Here is a 6421-nt window from a genome sequence, read left to right as displayed (position 1 = left end):
ACATGTCTGTTTGCAGGTTATGTTTGTGAACTAATAATATTCAGACCATTCACCGACTGACAAAATCCCAGCATCATCTGTTATTATCTGTTCCAACTTCAATGACACCTGTGTCACTTTCAAAGTGGTATTAGAATGGTTTGATGAGACAGGTGCCTTGTTCAATTCCAATGTTTTATTGATTACATGTTTATTTGCTTCATTGCATTTACACCACAAACCACCTCTGACAGAGGATGGAATTTTCACAGTAGCTAGAACGCATAATAATGAGGGCCAATTGTCCAAGACTGACAGCGGTCTGTCGCATAATGCGAAGGTACGTAATGGTGGTATGATTTGCTAGCGGCATGCTATCAAACAATTGGTCCTCATGAATAAGCAAGAATTCTCAGCATACAAAGCATAGGGACTTTGCCTGTTGGTGAATGGTCTGTAACTCATTAGTCTTTTATCATGTTTTACAAGATCCCATATTTGGATCTTGTATTGCGGCTGTGGTATGGAACCACCAAGGTCTTTGTTTACACGGGGCATCGTATTTGAATTTACCATCATACCATGTAAGTTTTGATACAAGTTTGTAGCATATAATAGTAGGTGGTTCAGCTTTTCATATCTTTTAGAATTATAGAACCACCATTTTAGCCAGTGGTGAAACCAGGGTCTTGCTACAACTTACGAGTTTGTAGCACATACATAATAGGTGTTTTTACCTTTCATACCTAATGGAACTGCCAGGGGGTAGATTACCCCTTCTGAAAAATATCATCAGGTAAAAATTAAAAATGGCTGTTTTTGGATGGCCTTTGGGACCAAATTATCAGTGACTGGTATGTTGCCCTCTCGGAACACCAATGCTGGTTATGCGCCTGGGAACGGGTCCAAACATAAAGAGCTAAATCAGATTAGTTGTTCTTGTATGCACTCTGTAAACTGAAATATTAATTGTTCAATTGGGGGGGGGGGTAACACACAATGATGTAAGCAGATGACATGAAAACAAATTAGCACTGATATGTCATTGTACAAATATGCTTGGATGTATATATATAATTATACAGAGATTGTTTTGTGTCTTTTTCCATTTAACTGTGTTGGTATTTGTTATGTAGCTCTGTTGATAAAATTAGCCTTTTCGAAGCATGGCGTACACAATAGAAGGGCAGTCTTCAATATGGGTAAAACCCGGCAAATTCAAAAGCCTTTACCCATTTCATGCAGTGCCATCCTATTGTGTCCGCCATACCTCTAAAATGCTAATTGTCTGCGTACTTAATTTTTCTGTTAGATATTATCCAGCTATCTTATTGCTTTTTTGAGCCTACATTTACTGAATAGGCCTATATATCTTGATTTGAGAAATGTTGAGAGCTATAAACCAGATATAGTACTGTGGTCACAAAGAAGTTCCTTGAAATTTAGTAAGTTTGAAAAGGTGGTGTAAGCAATCCATGTTAGCTTGCCTCTGGTGCTTGATGGTATGTGTTCAAGATCCTGCAATGTCAATTCCTCTCGTTGTAGCAAATTGAGTTAGCTTGACATTCCCCTGCACAAGGAACTTACTGCTAATTATCCTATATGTAACTCAGGAGCTGATCCTGTCTGGAATAAATGTAGGTCGAATATAGGACTTTGGCTATTCATGATTTATTGAATGATTTGGGCCACCATACTGGTCGACTTTCTGTAAGCTGCCTTGTTTGTTCTGGCAGCACACTATTATGATCATCACTCTGTGGTTGGGTCACAGCATAGGGTGATCACTAACTCCATTGATTTATTTACTTTTTGTAAGAAAATTTATAATTTTGTGCTTAATTCCACATTATAAAATGTGAAATATCTCCCTATAATGCCCCTATATCATGTTGTATATAATAAGTGCTAAGTGAATAATGTGTATTTTGTAGCATATGAAGATCACAAACAAGAAATGCACTAAAAATGAAGTTTCCTGGGCACATGGTGCAACAAGCTGGAGGAGTACTACTTCTCACTCCTTGAGGGTTATACAAACAACATGTTGGACTAAAGGTCCATTCATTGCTTTGTGGCGCCGGTGCGGTGCCGCACTGCATCCTACTGCAAAATACTGCATTGCGGTATCGCAATAAAGTTAAACAACTTGGAAATGCAACAAGTTGCGTTGAGTTGCGGCAAATAGTGATTGATATATCGGCAACGCAAAGCAATTGCGGCATAGTATGAACGGACCTTTAGCCTTTTGGAATGACGTGTATATGGTTTGCATCTTTCCCATGTCATATGTGTGATGTATATCACACATTCCATATGAGATATGAACTGGATCACTAGCACATGTGTTGTTTATAAGACAACATTGCACAATACATTGCACATTTATGAAATCAACAAATAGTTATTCTATAATACCTTCACATTATGTTTTGTGGAATAAAGTGAATTAGGCACAAAAACCCACCATGTTGTATGGACCCGACCAACCAGATTTTACATTTTTGCTGTGTGCTTTTAAAATCACCTGTTTTTTTCAATGGTGGATTGATTTTGATTGAGAAAATGCTACCAAAATGGTCGGAATTTGTTTTACAGATTTTGATTATTTTAAGGGTTATTTCAGGCATGCGCCATTTTAAGGGTAATTTCAGACATGAACCAAAAGGAGAATTAACCCAACATAAAATGTTCGTCTGCCCCTAGAACAGGTTTTTTTTGCCTTATATATTTGGGAATTGTGCCACCGATTTATGTACATATTATAACCCACTGATGATAAAGAAAATAGAAAACACTGTATTATGTTAAATAATGATACCCACAAGACACAAACTTGAATGCAAAATTTAAATCAGTAGTCTTCTTTTTCATGTTAAATCAATTACTGATACACAATGCAAACTTTGACAAAGTATTTCCCACCTCTTTTTCCTCTTCATAAATCAACTTATTCTCAACTTGCTCACTCTATAATGGTGACATCATTTGTCATTTAAAGGCACTATTAGTGATCACAATATCAGACAATCTTTAAATATCAGACTTGCATTTTTATTGAGAAGTTTAGGTGTGCAAGAGATGAGACCAAAAAATGACTTTATAAGTTAAAAATTGGATGTTTTAGTCAATGTTGGAGGTTTCACTTATAGCAACACATAATTGAATGGCATTTTACATTTTCTCAACATTGCTGTTTTCTTCCCCTTTTTTCAATATTTCATGTGAAAGATACATGAGAATTTTATAGACTTATCCTTCACTTTGTAGATATTCCTGCAAATTTATTTTCAAAATCTTTATGGGGATCACTGATGATGCCTTCATGATATTGAGCAAATAGTTGAGAATAGGATTGATTCATGCCTCACTTGTGTCTTATCAGAAAAGAACATTTTCTTCTCTGCACTCCGTCTTGTCATAAAGATAATTGAGAATCTTTGCTTTAATTTATACTATCAACATTTACTAGAATTGTAACTAAAATATATTTCATGTAATTTATATGACAGTGAAAGTACCCACAAACTTTTATGTGTTCTCTTAATCATACGTATTCAGCTGAAGTCTGTCATGTAAAAAAGTAGTGTATATTGGTTGCAATAAATGTAATGTTCAATATATTCTGTAGCTAAAGCATAGAAGTTGACTTTTATGGTCATATCATACTAGCAATCAATGCAATTGAGAGACAAAATGCTGGTAATCAAAGGCTACTATCAATTGAGCATACTCTAAATGTGATCATTTGTGACGTGTCATGTCAAAATCAGACACTTTCGGGCAGGTTATCAAATTTGAGGTTTTTACATATCTTAAATATAGAGATATTTTGCTCCACAACGCTGTTTTCCCCAATGAAATCAGACATTCCTAAGCAAAGATATTGAGTTTGTAAGTTATGGTATTATAAAATTGGAAATTGAGATATCGGCCTTTGAAAATATTATTGACAATGTTGAGAGTAGAATTACCTTGAAAAATGTCTCAAAAAATACAAGATGCCAGTTATATTCCGGTCTGAAACTATCAGACAATATTTTTAACATTAATGACATCACAAATTCGCAACAAACCCAAATTGTGAAAAAATCACCCGGGCAGATTTTTGGCTATTTCTCCATTTACGATCCTGCCCAAAAGTGTCTGCTTTTGACATGACACGTCACATTTAGTCTTTGCTAAGTTTACTTGAATTCAGTTGGTTGTGATAACCTAATTTGCCAACTTGTGTTTTTGCAAAGGTTTATGCAAACAGTTTAAATGTTGTTAATCATATTTCTTGTATATCAAAATATTTGAAGATAGAACCAGGGCTTTTTTAAAAGTCAGATGCTACTGTCTATTTAGGTAACCCTATTTGGGGGGGGGGGAAGAAAGAAAAATATCAATGCTAGTATTTATAAGTAATTTTGTCACAGCACTTAGCATGAGTAATGACCAAATTAGTGCTAACAAAAACCAAATGACCAACAGTGTGCTGTGTTATATTTAAAGGAACTATTTATTCATCACTGCCAAAATCTTGGATGTAACCACCTTGATATAGTGTCCGTCCCTTCCATATTTTTACCATTCCAAACTTACCCATGAAACAAATGACTGTTGGACATTCATTGATGATTGAAGTACTGAAATCAAATATTAGTGGGTTTTCAGCTCTCAATTGTTTACTGTTACTATAATTAATTGCATGTAACAATTTTATTAAAAAGAAATACCCATAGACATATGTTTCCTCTTGCATTGATTAAGAGGTAAAATTATAGACCAGTATTTGAAACTCAACCTGAACCAAAGAAATACCAGTAGTTTCAAATTATGTAGTACTTTTAATAGTTTAATAGACGTGTACCTGAAATTAACTACATCAAATGAAATTAGGGTAAGAATCCTGCATCAATCCCTAAAGATTCCAGTTTGGGATTCTGGGTAACAAATGTGAATTGTGCAATAATTGCACCAATTGGCTGTTTTGCATATAAGGCAAAAAGTTACGATTAATTCTACATCATTTACCTGTATTTATATGTAGGTGCTATTATCAATGGAGGGTTTAATACACCATTTGACATCAGTACGCGCCACACCGATGCACAAATTGTTTAACGAACATCGTTACTGCGCATTGCATGTCAGTGTGACGTCAAATGACAACATCTCAGGTGTACTCGCAAAGGCTTATGGGATTTACCGAAAAAGTCAATTGACTCCATACTATTAAGCAGTAGTACTATTATGCAGTTAGGAAGATATTAATAATACTTATGTAAATTATATTTCTTATTTCGTACATTGGGGTATTGCAGTTGAAATCCATACACCCCGTGGAGGTGTAGATTTTAAATGGAGTCACCCATTCAGGTAACCCCATTTGAAATTCAGGTCAGGTGGTGTATGGATTTCAAATAGAATAGCCCATGGCCAAGTTGGCATTGTGTACAGGGTTGTGCTGAATTCTTTATCCCAAGAAATGAAGGCAGCAATATAGTTATTGTAAAGTGAATGTAGTACTATGTATTGTTCTTGTATCTTATTTTGTAGTGTTATATGATATTATATCACTCATACATAAATTCTAGACAGTTCATTGGTTGATTACCATTTGCCATTTTTACCATCACCCACTCAGTGTGAGTCTTTACTATCATGTGCTTTGCCGTGAGTGCGCCTGCGCAAAGCCGGCGCTGACTCTTGGACTCGCCAATTTAGTTATGGGTGGACCCCAAAATGTGAAGTATATCACCATAAAACATGGTGTTATGTTGATGAATAAATGTATTTCATACCTTAAATAGTATTTTAGTAATAGAATTTATGCATGAGTGATATAAAACAAATATTAACTGTCTTAAATTCGTGCAATGGTCGAAATATAATCACTCTGTGAAAGATGTATTGTTCCATTCCACTCGCCGTTCCGGCTCATAGAATGGAACAATCCATCTTTCACCTCGTGATTATATTTCGACCATCACACTCATAGACAGTTAATATTTGTATACCATTAAGTGGATATGGAGGATACAATTGACTTGGTTTATATTTTTATCAAAACAAGACATTTGTATGTTAGTTTATTAACCTAAGTTGTTCCGTAAGGCACACACGTCAGACCTATGCATAATGCACAAGCCAGGCTAGCTTAGCCTATAAAAAGCTTGCTGGTCATTTAGTTAAAAGGAAGATAAATAGCAAGATTAGAAAGAAGTAAAGATAGCTACTCCCAACAATCAATCTGCAGATATCCGTATTTATTTAGTTTGTATTAATTTAGATCTTGTGAAAAATTGCAATCCCAGTGGAGGTTTTGTAGAGGTTAAAACAAAAAGATTTTTACCATGTACACTTTTTTCAGTCACTTGTGTTGGATTAGTTCAATAATGTATCCTCCAGCGTTCGAAATAGGGCCGGTCAGCCGGCCATTGGCCTGTAACTTTTT

This window comes from Amphiura filiformis, chromosome 16, assembly GCF_039555335.1.
Source record: "Amphiura filiformis chromosome 16, Afil_fr2py, whole genome shotgun sequence".
NCBI lineage: Eukaryota > Metazoa > Echinodermata > Ophiuroidea > Amphilepidida > Amphiuridae > Amphiura > Amphiura filiformis.
This window is presented reverse-complemented; position numbering follows the sequence as displayed.